Source organism: Delphinapterus leucas, chromosome 13 (assembly GCF_059928025.1).
Source record: "Delphinapterus leucas isolate spDelLeu-1000000601 "Yukka" chromosome 13, BTC_Dleu_Yukka2, whole genome shotgun sequence".
NCBI lineage: Eukaryota > Metazoa > Chordata > Mammalia > Artiodactyla > Monodontidae > Delphinapterus > Delphinapterus leucas.
This window is the reverse complement of record NC_143141.1, coordinates 46224710-46240512: the sequence shown is the minus strand read 5'-3', so window position 1 is coordinate 46240512 and position 15803 is coordinate 46224710. Positions and strand designations below refer to the sequence as shown.

At 41.0% G+C, this 15803-nt stretch overlaps 2 pseudogenes; both read left to right on the top strand.

The window, feature by feature from the left end:
• LOC149747746 (lethal(2) giant larvae protein homolog 1-like) overlaps positions 1-14534 on the top strand; it is a 22366-nt pseudogene extending 7832 nt beyond the window's left edge.
• Positions 14496-15541, top strand: LOC111186542 (lethal(2) giant larvae protein homolog 1 pseudogene; annotated as a pseudogene).
• The last annotated feature ends 262 nt before the right edge of the window (positions 15542-15803 follow it).

Here is a 15803-nt window from a genome sequence, read left to right as displayed (position 1 = left end):
GAAGTTTTACCCCCAAGTCACAATATTAATTTAGAAGGTTCACTTAAACTCCTCATTCCTGAGGGTTCTCCCTCTGTTATATCTTGCAGCTATGTGTCCTTGGGCACATTCTTTTCTTGACCTCTCTCAACCTGAGGTCATCATTTCACTTATAAAATGATGATAATAACAGCACCCCATAGAGTTTTGGTGACTATTATATGAGATAATAATTTATATGTAGTTCACAATGCTCAGCTTTTAATAAATGCAACATTGCCAGTGTGTCCGATAACATATATATATTGGTAGAACTAGAGTATATATCTCATCAGGGAATTATGAGCATTGTTAAGCTATTGTTTGTAAAATCCTTTTGCACTTCTATTTGGGCACAGCACATTGTATATTTCTGTTGGAATAGGATAAATACTTATTTATACATAAGCATCACCTCTTTTTCCTACCAAAGAGATCATAATAGCTAGAAAGCTGGATACAAATAGAAAACTGGAATAGTAGGTCCCTGTGATCTTTGCACATGCACTTTGTCTGATTTTAAGGGCATATATCTTAAATTCTTCCATCTGAGAATTTGAGAACATGTCTACTGAACTTCATGAATAGAAATCTATGGGTACTCTAGACACATTTTATATATAATTTAAGCTCAGTAATACAACCTATTGATTGCTTTGATTTTTATTTTCGCTATCTGACCAAATAAAGCAGAAACAGATGGCTTTTCTGACTTATACTATTTTAAGCTACAAACATGTTGCCCATTTTTGAGCCTATGTAGTTAATCTGAAATCTGTCACACGATAAAATTAAACCTTCTCTATTTTAAGGTGGAGACAAGTGTGGATTGGATTTAGGGTCTGAACACCTGAACTCTGGTCCCAGCTTAACTCTGAACACACTACAGACCTCTTGTGAATCACTTCACCTTGCTGCATCTCAACTCCCTCATCTATGAGGTACGTTAGACAAGCGTGTATACTAATCACCTAAGGATCTTGATAAAAGGAAGAGTCTGGTCAGCAGGTCTGGGGTGGAGACAGAGATCCTGCATCTCTACCAAGCTCCTAGGGGAGGCCAGTGTTGCTGGTTCACAGTCTTTGAGGGGCAAAAGACTGGAAAAATTCTTGGACAAATGCTGTATAATCTGGAGTTTCTGTAAGATTATTCATGAGAAAGCATGTCATGATGGCCCCAAACAGGGATCAAGCAGAGACAATCACTAACATGGGTAGAGTATTCTACAGTCATCAAAGCGTGTCCCATCCAGTTAGTCATCACAGCATTCCTAAGAGGAACCTAAACTCAGAAAAGCTGAATCACTGGCTCAAGATCACAAAGTCAGTATGTGGAAAAGGCCAAGATCAAACACAGTCTCCAACTAGCTGTGCTCACACACCACCAACGCCTTCCATGGTTACTTTTGCGTTCAACAGGCCCCAAAATGCATGAAGGCAAAGAAGACCTAACAGCCTAATTTTGTTTCATACACAGCCATATATGTATACATTTATTTAAAGTTACCTAAGTACTGATAAAATCTTGTGTTTACCTGTCAGAGCCCATTTAAGACTTCTATATTTTTTTTTCGCACCTTTCCATTATTTTTCTGCTGAATCCTATCCATCAAGTACAGAAAAGCCTCTCAGGCCAGCATGTACATTTCCAGTTTCAATTGCTACAGTACATGAGTTCTAGATCTTAAAGGCCAAAAAGCATCTATTTGACTAAAGAGCTATAAGGCAGCCATAAAAATTATGGATCACAGAAATAAGCAATTAGTGTTATCTTCAATTGCTTTATTGGCAGTATTCACTCGTTAGAATAGAGGCAGCCGTAAAACAGATTGCAACATACTGTATAACAGCATATGGGATTTTACATTATAATGCTATTCTCTGCCAAGAAGTCATATTTTCATTTGAATGCATGGAACAGATTATCACAGGGTTTCCAGCATTAGAAGTAGATGACCCTCACTTTTTTTGAGGTTGTTGTTAAAAGGCAATTCCTGAAGTTATGACTAAATCAAAATAAGTGCGATGGTGAATGGGGCTGTGTTACGTGCCTGCATTCTGGGCCACTGGAGACTGGGCATGGCATGGAGCTACAGCAGATAATAAAGTCAATCTCTAACGTGGTGGATAGAGGGAAAGTTGAGGGTTTGCCAGTCTTCCAAACCAGCTGGCGTCAATTCTGGATGAAGCTGTTCACCCGCCATCTCATCACAGCTGAAGCACCACAAAAGACACCACAAGCACAGGGGATAGAAATAAAACAATAGGAATAACAATATGAGAAGGAACAGAATCATTATTTAACATTGGGAGACGCCTTCCTGACATCTACTCTGCCATTTTTACAGAATATGTATGGGAGCATGTTTATATATTGCAGACAACGTAATATAGACCTTCAAATACACACACCCTGGAACAAATGTCAACAGGCCAAGCTCTCCGGAATCACCCAGAGGCCTAGAGTCTAAGAGTTTCCCCATCCCCTCACACATTTTACAAGTTTCAATATGGCACACCTGGAAATAGGGCTAAATGCCCACTGTCCTGTTTCAACAGTTAAGTTGGAAAAAGGGTAGGGTAAAGTACGTCTAACAGATTCTCTTTCCAAGATCAGCCTGTGCTATAGCAAATGAAAGGCTTTGAAAGGCAGGATTGCTGAAAAGGAAGCTTGTGTGGTTTCAAATTAGAAGTCATATTGTTGCACTCACAGTTGATCAAATAAATATTAATCACCAAATGTATTTATGTCACTTCTCACACGATTGCAATATATTTCAAATGTGTTTTTAAATGGTGGATAAAACACACTGGGATGGCAAAAAAAAAAGAAATTCTCCTTTTATAGAACCACCGATACTAGGGAGCTAGAAGCATATGTAGTAATTTACCAGAACAAAGAAATATGTTTGAATTAGTTACTGTGTGTTTTCTGCTATTTATTCAGATCTAGTAAAATCCAAATAATTTGATAAAGTCTTTAGAGCCTATGTACAATATCATGTTAAAAGTAGACTTTAATCTTATGTAATGTTTCAATGAATTAGTGTGTTCACTTAAATGATTTTTCTAGTCTTAAGTCTGTAAAGTTATAAAATTGTAAAAAACATTTTTAATTGTAAAGAAAAATCCTTATAATTTTGGAAAAAGATTATACTAAATGATTTTAAAGGCAGTAATAATGCAAAACAAAGTATAACAGAGCTGCCTCTTTCTATATCCCTTGGTTACTTGGAGTAACATTTTCAGTTCTCAATTTCCACACTTCTATGTTTAAGGACTTTTCTTTTTATTCATAAAAGGATTTGATAAGAAGAGTAATTAGACTAAAAATGCAAGCATTTTGCAACCGCATCCTGCCTATGCTATTTACTAGCCCCTATGGCATGCATATATTGATATACTGTTTAAATTCTGTATCAGCTGTCATGGATTTATTTGTAAAGTTGCATAATGACCATAATACCTGCAGCCACCTTCCAAATTGAGCTTGAAAAAGATTTTTTAAGTATTTCTCAAGTGGTCAGAGTAAATTTCTCAAGCGGTAAGAAATTTCTCAAGTGGTCATGAATGACTACCTTGTCTTATTTTTAGAGTGAGGAAAGCTGGTAGTTTTCCAGCAGCCAAACAAGGGGCCCCTTTAAAAACCTGAAATGGAAAGAGGAACCAGGAGAGTGGCTAGTTTATACTTCGAGAAAATGATGCTGACCGATTGAGGGTATTCCACCAATGTGTAACATACGGTGAAACATCTGCCTTTTGGCTCAGCAGTATTTTCCTCACTAGCCCACCAATTTCCTTAATTTGGCAACTCTTGTGGCCCTGGCCTTGTGACTGAGGTAACATTATATATAAATGTTGAGAAGCAAGCTGTTCCTTGGATCTGTAAGGTAGCAAACTCAACAGACTACACATTTTTAAAATGTCAGTGAGTATATGAGCGTGTATGATTGTGTGTGTGTTTCACCAAATACGGTTGCACTGAGTCAGACAACAGTAACACCAAAGGCTAATGGAGAAAATGTGTTTTTTTACATATTGATCTTGTCACGCAATAACGTTACTTAATTCCGCATTGTTCAGAACAAACCAACAATGAATAGTATCTTGCTATATAATGACTAGTTTTTCCTTTCCTTGCAAAAGTAAAAGCATTTAAGAAAAAAAAAAACCCACAAGCATCTCAAATAGCCTCTGCTTTGCTGCAAAAATAGACTGTGACGACAGTAACTCTCCCAATCAATTATGCGGCATGGTTTTAAGTGAGGGAAAAATTCAACATACGAATCACTTCAAAATATATACAGCATATATCTATATGTACAAACTGCATAAATTTTGAAGGGCTACGAAGCATATATTTTGCTACACCAAAGCTCTGACTGTTAAATTGATTGCAACAAAACTTTAATTTCTTTTTCTGAAAAAACCCGAGGAATATGAATCTTACTGGAATTATTTAAATGCAGTGGTGTGTGTATACATCTATGTGTGTGGGTATAAACAAGATTTCTACAAATTCTCTTCAGTAGGCTCAGAAGCAACACCTCTTCTCTAACAAAAAGATTGCTCTGAAATTATCTCCTTTAAAAGTGACGACTTAAAAGAATATACTTCAAAGTCCACAGTCTACACATCTGCATTCTGAACCCATTCTGCATAGGGCGTCACTTAATAGTGTTCACTCCTGCTGTATACATGCAGGGTTCATTAATGGTCTCCCTTAAAAGCACCTTTTTAAAGAATGATCTCCCACATTAGCCAGAGGAATATAATGTGTGTGTGTGTGTGTATGTACACACACATATATATATAATTCTTTTTAATTTTGGCTGAATTCAGGAATGAGTCTGGGCTAAAAGAATCGATCTGTCACAGAGCAACAGATTGCAGTTAGAGACTGCCAACAAATCACAAGCAACAGTAGGTAATGACTAATTGTAACAGGAATGAGGGAACAGAGGGTGGGGATTATTTCAGAAAAGGTAACTGAAAAAATGATCCTTCCCAAATGAAATCAGTTTTGCTTTGGTGTTTGTTATTGTTAAATCAAATACAAGCACAGCACCTTCCCCCTTCTCAAGAATTCCTAGTGATGTTGATCCATTTGTTGATCCTAGTGATGTTGGATCCATTGTTGATCCAATTTCTAAGAGATTTGTGAATTTTCCATCACAGGTTGCCTTTTCTGTTCCTCCATTTCTATTAATACCATATTCTATGAGGCACTTTTGAGGTTTCTCATGAATTATTACTTTAGCACATTCGTTGGAGCTCTACAACCTAAGACTTACAGGAAACCTTGACTATGACTCCCACTTTGTGGTAATGAATATACAACATGATCTTAAAAAAAAAAAAGGAAAAGGATTTATGAAGATTTACAAGGTCCAAGAAATAGAATGGCAAGAGCAATCATATCCATCTCTTTTATTGATTAGAATGTTATGATTTTTAATTATCTATTCAATCATACCTCCTCAGATTTTCATGAAATGCTTTTTTCTAATTATCAATGTACACAAACACAAACTTTTTATACCAGAAACTTAACCTTCTGAAACTTTAATCTATGAAATTACTTGGAGCTTGAGGTGCGTAAAGGATTTAAACTCTGCACTAAGGTTCAAATGCTTTGGGAAATTTCTCTAATTTTCACTCCACTGCAGTGAAAATCAACAAGATGTTCTGTGTAGTTGAAACACAAGGGTTTTGTGGCTCCCTGTAACTGTAGAGATTACAAAGCATATTGGGTCAAATGTAATTTCATATTTTTAAAGGTCACTTATTGTGTTTAAACTTAAATATTTAACTTTAACCAATGTAGTGTGGTTAGATTGCTCATATACTTATTTCAAATGTAAAACTAACAATTTCCTTAAGTTGATGATATAGGCTGTTATCCCAATCTTTAGGTAATACAACCCATTTTGTCTCACTGCTATTTTAATTCCTAAATCCTCTGCTTTCTCCAACATGTTGAACATCAGACTCCATGTCTATTTAATACCTGCATCAAATATTCTTTATCTCCTCATAATTCAAAGAAGAAATAAATGAAGGAATCTAAAGACTGACCTTTCTTAAATGGACATTGATCGATTGATGTCCCTAAACTAGTTTCTCAATAAACTCAACTCTTTCTCTGCTGAAAAAGAAAAGAGCGGTTCCCGAATGGCAATTTAAAAAATTAACCAGTAAGGTAAGAACACGTAAAAGAGAAAGTATCAATTGCAGAAACAGTATCAGAACCAAATTATCAATAGATGGGAAAAGGATGAAAAATAATGGTGAACAATGAACTACAGATCACTGAAGCAATGTATATGAGGGAAGGGAAGAAGCTAAGGGCAATGAGATGGCACAAGGGCAGCAGGAACATTGTGAGTTTCCTCTTAGTATGATTTTTTCAGGAAAAAATTTGTCAGCCTTGTCAAAGAGAAGTAATGTTATATCAGGCACCCAAAAAACAGTAACAGAAAATCATAATTATACTCAACTAAGCCCAGCCTAAATCCTAGTTGATAGGGGGTCATAGGCTTGGAATTTCCCATCTGTTCCCAAGAAGCTTGTACATATAATTGGTATGCACCTAAACCATTCTTTTGATTCCAAGTGTCAGGATATTTTGAACAAGAAAACATACATCAACATCTTGATAACTGAAAGTCTGCTAAAGCTATTTATATTTATCATAACTGTTTGAACCTCCCAAGGGGTGAGATGCAGACAGCTTCATGTTCCAGATTTCAACACAAGTGCATCAATCTCCCATTATGACCTATATCCTTTACATCCAAACACGGGGCAAGGGCCTAGCCACCCAACAGTGGTAATCCTCCAGCCAGCATTCACATCTCAGGTGATGACAGAGATACTGTAATTAGGACCTGCTAGCACAAAAGCCCAAGGCCAGTGTGACAGCCAGTACCCAGTTCACTAGGCATAGCAGAAACACTGCCAATAATTTTCAAAGACTGATCAAACACCACCTGAGGTCAATTCATTCAATCATTTGTTATTTATTCATTCAATAAATATGTATCAAACACCAACCCACCACGTTCCAGGTACCAAACAGTCCCATAGCCTTGTGCCTTAACATTGTAATGTCACACATATATTGATTAAAGTAACCCATTTCCACAAGGAACTCTACTCAATACTCTGTAATGGCCTATATGGAAAAAGAATCTTTAAAAAAAAACAGTGGATATATGTATAACATTCACTTTGCCTGAAACTAACGCAACATTGTAAATCAACTATACTCCAATAAAAATTTTTAAAAAAAGAAAGTAACCCATTTCACAGCAATAACAATTATAAAACTTGAATTACCACCTCTTTTCCCCATGTTCTGTTTGACCTTTCATGTGGGTCATATGCATATTTGATACATCTGAGTAATTTCAGGTGGATTCTTCTACTTGTATATAACTACTTCATTAACAGTCAAGTTATAACATGTGAGCTTACATGAAGCATTGTGCTATTAAAATAAAAATATCGCTGGATATATTTCATCTTAATGTGAGTGAAACAACTTTTCAACCCACCACCAAAGGAGAGAAAAGCTAGCGTGAAACCACAGGAATATATTAGGGATGGATAAAAGTAAGGCCCTGAAAAGGGCAGAGGGAGAAATTGGAAACAAGGGATGGCACCCCTACTTCATGATAGTGTCCAGGGCTATCGTCACTTCTGTTCCAGGATGCATAACTTAAAATACTTCAGATGTGAGGGAATCAGTTATTCCTTGTATTTGTCTTGCCTAAGTTGCAAAGTGAGATTTTTTCCATAATTTAATTCTGTAATTTGATGTCTAATCCTTTCAGTTCATGATTTTATGGATTTCAACTAAAATGAGGACTCTCTTCTTTTGTCTTCTGTCTCCAGACGACTCTAATTTTGTTACCAAGATGCAGGCCCAGGTTATGTACTGCCCTAGGTATGCCCTTCTCTCCATTTTCTCTAGGTTCTAGTGAATAATAATTTATTCTTTGGAGGTGTTTGAACCAGAACTGCATATTCTATTATATACACACTCAAGTTCACATATACAAATATATATCACATATTTCCAATATACAGTAAAATCATACATACGCCCACAAAAAAATGTTTTCCTCATAAAATTAACTTAAAGCTATTCAAAGAGTTTGGTCCACATCATCATTTCATGTGTTAAAATAAATAGGTAATTAATATCCTTTCTTTCCATGATATGTCAACTATGAGCAGTATCTGGCAGATTCTGGCTAATAAACTCCAAAATAACAAATACATACTTAGCAAAAGCATGACTATATTAATTATTTAATGTAAATGAACAATCAGCATGTTGGCCAATTTTTTTTTCTAAAATAAACTTGTTTATAAATGCTAGTAGTTGACTAAATAATTGTTTTAAAAATGACCATTCTTTTGGAAGGCCCATGTAAAAACAAAAATAAAACTTCAGATTTAACCACTCTAGGCCAAAATTTGAACTTTCCTTTGAGCTGTATAAATTTAGACAGGATCATGGCAGAAATGAGCATTTCCTGGGAACAATTATCCAACCAAGCCCCACTGGTTTCCCTTCACCATCTCAAAATCACAGCTGGTGATTTCAAACCACAGGGAAAAGTGAGTGATGGCCTCTGGGTTGCTACTGAGAACTATTTTCAGAGTATTTGTAGGTGCCCCCTCTCTTTTCCATAGGGCACAGTGGCTCTTGAACCAGATTTTGTGTGCGTGCGGTTCCTTCCCTGTTTGCCCTGCAGCATATCCGACTTCTCCACTCCCAGGAGCTGTCCTTAGCCACTGCGACCTCGGTTCCTGCAGGTGACAGTATGGCTTTCTGCTGATTTATTAAAAATCTCCCATTTTATGGCTCCTGTGTACTCTCTGGAGTGTGATCATGTGACCAGGATAATGACAATCTGTCTCCCTGCTAACATTTCTCTACTTTGGTTATTTGTTTGATAAAGTGAGGAGCTTCCCTTTTGTTGCCCTTCATCAGAGCTTAATGTCTTTACTTTGGGATCAATATACTTTATGAATAATTTTATTTCCTTCTATTTTTATGGTCTTTTCTCCTCATTATCATACTGAGTTTATTAGCTGGTGCTGTCAGTATCTTTACCCTGTCATATGTTCCTGAGGTACAGTAAATATCACTTGTGTTGTAATTAATATGCACACCCTCTGCAGTAATTAAAGTACAGACCCCTTCAACCAGCTGAGCTTCCTACACTAATTCCACCTTATCTTCATAATGAACTTATTGTAATCTGAAACTACTACTGAATATTGTTCAGTAAGGCTAGAAGAATGAAATCTAACGAGATGCAATAATATTTGTGCACATTTTAATATAAAAAATGAATTTAATTAGTCTAAATCTAATTAAATTTCCCATACAATTAAAAGCCTCCCCTTCCTTCCATTTTTTAAAAACTAACAAATGCCGAATTATTGCCCTTCCAGTTATTCCTATAAAGAAGCAGACTGGACAAATGCTTTCTTTCCCCATAAGATACACACAGCAAAATCTAGAAGAGCCAGAAGAAGGATAGTGACATAGTAAGGAAATAGCTAAATCCCTTTACGGAACTACCATGTGAAATAGACGACTTGTAAGAGTAGACAAATCAAAAGTCTGACCTTTCTAAAAAAGAGAAACTCAAGGAAAATAGCTTATCAAACCAATCTGTCAATCAAAAAAATAGGTTTTTAAATATCCAATACCAGACTCCCCTGGTGGCGCACTGGTTAGGAAATCTACCTGCCAACGCAGGGGACACAGGTTCAATCCCTGGTCCGGGAAGGTCACACATGCCACAGAGCAGCTAAGCTCGTGCGCCACAACTACTGAGCCCACGCGCCACAACTACTGGGCCCACGCGCCTAGAGCCCGTGCTCCTCAACAAGAGAAGCCACAGCAATGAGAAGCCCGCGCACTGCAACGAAAAGGGGCCCCCGCTCCCCGCAACTAGAGAAAGCCTGCGCACAGCAACGACGACCCAACACAGCAAAAAATAACTAAATTTCTAAAAAAAAATTAAAATATCTAATACCAAATGTACATTGCAAGTGGCACTAAGGCACAGTCCCTGTCCCCAAGGAGCTTATATTTTAATGAAAGAAATACATATTTCAATTCAGAAAGATTTATTGGGCATCTACCAAAAATAGCACAGACAATGAATGTCATAGAATTTCTAAGCAGCATGAAAAAAGGAAAGTCTAGCACTAAGCTTGCACCTTGAGAGACGCGAGAGAGAACATTTGGGGCAGGACACTAACTGATGCTGCACATATTCGATTTTGCTGGAGAAGAAGGTCTGTGTAAGTTAGGAAAAAATAGACACAAAAGACCAAATCAAGATACATAATTGGCACAAAAGAGGAACACGGTAAGGAACTGCATGTGCATTTAATATTATACTTATATCGTCAGGAAATCAGCAAGGAAAGTGAGTACCTAAAGTGCAGACCCACCATAGGCAGGGAGCTGGCAAAGGAGCCTGAAAACTGGGTGAAGGGTCGGGCATGATGACCACAGCTGTGCCAGGCAACGGAATTATTTCAAGGTGGAAAGAATTTACCAATAGGGTAGAGCCTTGCTTTTTAATTATTCACAGTAATGACCTGGATCTTGGAAAGAAAGGAGTTATTTCCTAGATAGTAGACTGAACTAAATTAGCAGGCAACACAGCATGGAGGACTGATAAAACACACACACACACAAATACATCAATTTGAGAATTTAAAAGTGGTTTAGTGGTCAAAACACCTGTCAATTAGGACAACACATTTACTCCCACAGTTGTTTTCTTGTTTTCTTTAAAAACTACCTGTTTATGGGAGATTTATAAGACACGTTACCGAATGGATTACTTGGAAGGAAGTAACCAAGTGAGATGAAAACAAATAATATGTTGAGATGGACTGCTAAAGCTATGCATTACAAATCAAAGGAACTAAAATAAAGTTAGGCGTTCTCTAGAGGAGTGCTCACTATATTTTAAGGAAGATTTAAATGTACTTCAAAAGGGAAGCATGGAGAAAATGGAATGATGGTGATATCAAAAATAAATTACAAAGAAAATCTGGGCTGTTCTGCTGCTAAAAAAAAATAAAACTAAAACAGATGTTGACATCTACCTGATAGCAAATATGCTTCTTAATGTTGATTCTGACCAGCAGAAGGGAACCTACTCAGAAAGAAACCTGATGGGAATGAGTGGAGATCCTAAAAGACAGACTTTTAAAATTCCCGATTGATAAAGTTTTGGTTAGGCTATGCCACTGAAAATCATCAAATCCAGAATGTCAGCCCATTTTTAGTGAACACAAGGCATGTGTATACCAACAGGTATATGTGTGACTGTGTTTGTGTGTGTGTATGCACTTGTCTATATAAGAAAGCAAAAATTCAAGCTCAGAAAGTGAAGTAATGTGAAAATTTCCTTTGGCATACCCTTCCAGTATATTTACTGAAAATACACTTATCTTAATTTACATTAGTTCATCTTTAAGCTTTGTGTTCAGTTCACTGTAGGACCCGAAACCTAATGCTGGAGAATGGTTTCAAAGGTCAGAAAAAGTTCTAAATATTAGCAACAGTGTCGCTCATGAGCGTGTCTGCATCAGTTTTAAAAACTGTTCACATGAAGGATGCGCTTGGCTTTGGAGAAAATATTTTGTGACTCATGGTTTACTCTGTACATTCAGCATAGTTTGGGAGCAACGCTAATGTTTATGGGTTACTGCACTAACTTAGAAATTATAGTGTAATATTTGTAATGCAAAGGAACCTTTCTTGGAAAGCAGATGTACTTATATTTGCTCAATGGTGAGATTAGTGACAAGGTCTAGGAACCCAAGAAGAAGACAGATGTCAACTCAAGGCAGTAGTTTTGCAACTGTGGTGAGTGTGTGGTGGAGTGGTCAATTTCAAACCTCCATTTGGTGATATTTTTTTTTTTTTTTTTTGCGGTACGCGGGCCTCTCACTGTTGTGGCCTCTCCCATTGTGAAGCACAGGCTCCGGACGCACAGGCTCAGCGGCCATGGCTCACGGGCCCAGCTGCTCCGCGGCATGTGGGATCTTCGTGGACCGGGGCACGAACCCGTGTCCCCTGCATTGGCAGGCAGACTCTCAACCGCTGAGCCACCAGGGAAGCCCTGGTGATATATTCTTGATTCAATAACAGCTTTTCAGCAGGCTGTGTTCATAAGGGAAATGTCAGTAAGAAGGGTTTTGTTCTGAGCCTCATGGTGTCTTCTCTAGCCCTTCTGGTCAGTTTGTTTATGTACTGGACCATCGATCTCTTAACATTAGCCAGTTGAAACAAAGAATAAAACATGGCAACTAAATGATAAATGAGGTGGGAAACAGAACATTCTAGGATGCTTTATATAAAAGACATCCTTGAAGGAAACCATTGATGAGGAAGAGAAAGTTGAAAAACTGGGAAAACTAAGCTATAAGCTATTCTCATTCTGTGTGTGTGTGTGTGTGTATACACACACACTGTATATATATTTGCATGTAAAATATATATTATATATTTTTAATAATTTAATACTACTGACTTCTGTAGAAAACACAAATAGCAGCATTTACACCTCTCTTATTTCCAGAATTACTGAGGGGAGTTCGATAATGTATATAAAACCTTTAATCTACTAATTGTTAGAACTGTCATGATTTTTTTCACAGTTATCACTTTCCTTTGGTAATAAAAGCCCTAACTGTATCACAAAATGTAAAAGCAACACCAAAACACCAGTTTGCCATTGTTGTTTTTCCAGCTTACTGAATGAGATTCCAAAATTAAATTTCAATGGTTTGCAAAAGTCTCTCAAATTAAGGCAGAAGTGACTGAAGACACTTTTAGCTACACCTGCTCAACCGCTAATTTAATGAGAAAATGACTTAGAAATTGCAAGTGGTAGATATAACAATATTGTTGGTATGAACTAAGAGATGTTGCAGTACAGACAGTTCGAGTAGAATCCATCTTTAATACTCTGATTCCTCCATCTTTCTTCATACCTAGCCTGTTTCAAGTAAAGAATACGCCCTGGTGGCGCAGTGGTTGAGAGTCTGCCTGCCGATGAAGGGGACGCGGGTTCGTGCCCCGGTCCGGGAGGATCCCACATGCCGCGGAGCGGCTGGGCCCGTGAGCCATAGCCGCTGAGCCTGCGCGTCCGGAGCCTGTGCTCCGCAACGGGAGAGGCCACAGCAGTGGAGGCCCGCGTACCGCAAAAAAAAAAAAAAAAAAAAAAAGAATACGCCCAACTCCTCATTGAGTGGGCTAGCATGTTTGGATGTGAAATGGTATGGTTAAGGACTAGAAAAATTATTCTCCTGTAAATGTTCAATATTAAGACAGTTTCTGTCCACTCTTACCTGTTCAGCCCATGTCACCAATGTCCCAGACAAGCTGTGGGCCCGCATCGTGAGCGCTAGCGAGCTGCAGAGCTCCCAGCCAGCCTCCTGCACCACGAGCTGGCCCATCACTGGAATCAGAACCTAGTCCATAGCCATCGCAGCAAGGGCTGCTGCTGACTGGCCATGAGGACAGCATCATGCGGTTCTGGGATGCCTCCGCTGTGGCGCCCCAACCATCTGGCAACTTGAGCACTGCTGGCCTCTTCCAGACGGACAGCACGCATGCCAACAACCTGGCCTAAGCCACAGTAGACGACTGGCCGCCCTTCCTTAAGATTGGCTGCTTCTAACACTGCAGCGACGATCCTCTGCTCAGCGTGCAGAAAGAAGTTGGCGTTCTGCAAGTACACAGCCCAGCTGGTGATGGCCGGCACTGCAGGCCAGGTGCTGGTGCTAGAGCTAATCAACGTGCCTTAGAAGCAGGCAGTCAGCATGGCCAGCGTAGACCCCCTCCAGGACCGCGAGGGCTTCACGTGGAAGGACCGTGGGCAGCTGATCCTGCGCCTGGGCCGCTGCCCTGGCCTCCGGCTTCCAGCCCATGTGCTGGTTCAGTGCTGTCACCCGATGCCATCCCTGCCATCTCGCAGCACGCCGAGTGCAGCCTGTGGCTTTTGGCACAAGTCATGGCTTTGGCCTCTTTGACTACCCGTGCAAGAGCCCTGGTCTGGCCAAGTGAACCCTTCACCCCAACGACTCCCAGGCCATGGAGAGGCCGCTATCCCAGGTGAAGTTGCTTACAAAATTGCTGTGGTCTTTCGGGCGCATGCGGAAGAGCTGAGTCTCAGGCAAGAAGTAGCATGCTGCCAACAGCAAGTTTCAGAAAGCCAACACGCTGCTGGCGGAGCAGGCCTGCCCCCAAGACCTGGGGATGATGCCACTGCAGCTCTGCATCAGCCCCGGTCAGCCGAGGACTCCCTCCCGGGCGCTGTGCACTTCTATGATACTTTGCTGGCATGTTCCTTGAGATGCAGCCACACATCCAACTCGGGGTCCGTGTTTCCTACGCTCCAGCCATGCAGGCGTCAGGAAGCTGCGGGAGCCGCCGGAAGGGCTCAGAGGAGCGGCTGACGCCCCGCGGGCTCGTGTCGTCACTCCCAGCGTAGGACGCACGCAAACGCCCCTAGCCTGACCTATGACGAGGCCTCGTGGGTTCTGGCGCAGGCGCAGGACTTGTAGGGCGGGCGCCATGCTCACCGGGTGGGCGGGGCCGTTCAAGGAGTTCACGCTGCCCAAGGAAAGCGCCAAGACAAAGTTCAGGCCGATGGCCCACGAGGGCTGTCGCGTGCACAAGGTGGCACTGGCTACACTTGCCAGCGTGGCCTGAGAGGACTATGCCAAGACATGCCTGGTCTGCCTCCCCAGCCTGGGCAATGCCCACGTCTTCTCGGTGCCTGGCCTGCGACCCCAGGTGTACTACTCCTGTAGCCGGAAGGGGGACACAGCCGCGTCACCTCCTATGTCTTCAGGTACCACAGCCAGTTTTTACCTGATTTCTCCATGGGAGCTTGAACGCTTCTCTGTAAGCGGCCAGAACATCACAGAGCCCCTCGGCTCTCTGGACATTAGCTGGCCCCCGTGATGCCACCGGTGCCAGCTGCAGGCTCCCAGAGTTGCCAAAGCTGAGACAGGCTAACGGGACCGTGGGCATCGTCTTGGCTCCACGGAGCGGCGATGGAAGCGTGTTCTCACCCATGTCCACCAACTCGACCACCAGTGACGACACTATGCTGGAACGACAGGGGACGCCACGGTGGAGGACGTGAAGGATTTCCTGGGCCCTGTAGAGGAATCGGAGGACGCTGGCAGAAGACAGGGCTTGAGCCTGGGCCATCCTGATCAACTGAGGAAGGCTAGAACTACCCTACCACCTCCTACCTGCCCTGCTGGCAGCTGAAACCCAGGACCCCAACCCCTTCTTAGTCTTTTACATGGACCCACACCTGCTAACCTGCTGGCTCCAGTGGGACCTGCCAACCCTGACCCCAGGTTGTGGGCCTGGACTTGGCCCAGAGCCTCTGGGGCAGATTCAGACTGACCCTTCCTACAGGTAGGTGGCTACCCTGGACCCCAGGTGCCAAGGCATCCCAAGCTACCTCCCACTCCACACACCGTCCTTTCCCACTCCCTTTGCAGAAAGAATTTTTCTAATGTCCGCGCTGGGCTGGACAGTCTTTTTTTTTTTTTTTTTTTTTTTGCGTTACGCGGGCCTCTCACTATTGCGGCCTCTCCCGTTGCGGAGCACAGGCTCCGGACGCGCAGGCTCAGCGGCCATGGCTCACGGGCCCAGCCGCTCCACGGCATGTGGGATCTTTCCAGGCCGGGGCATGAACCCGTGTC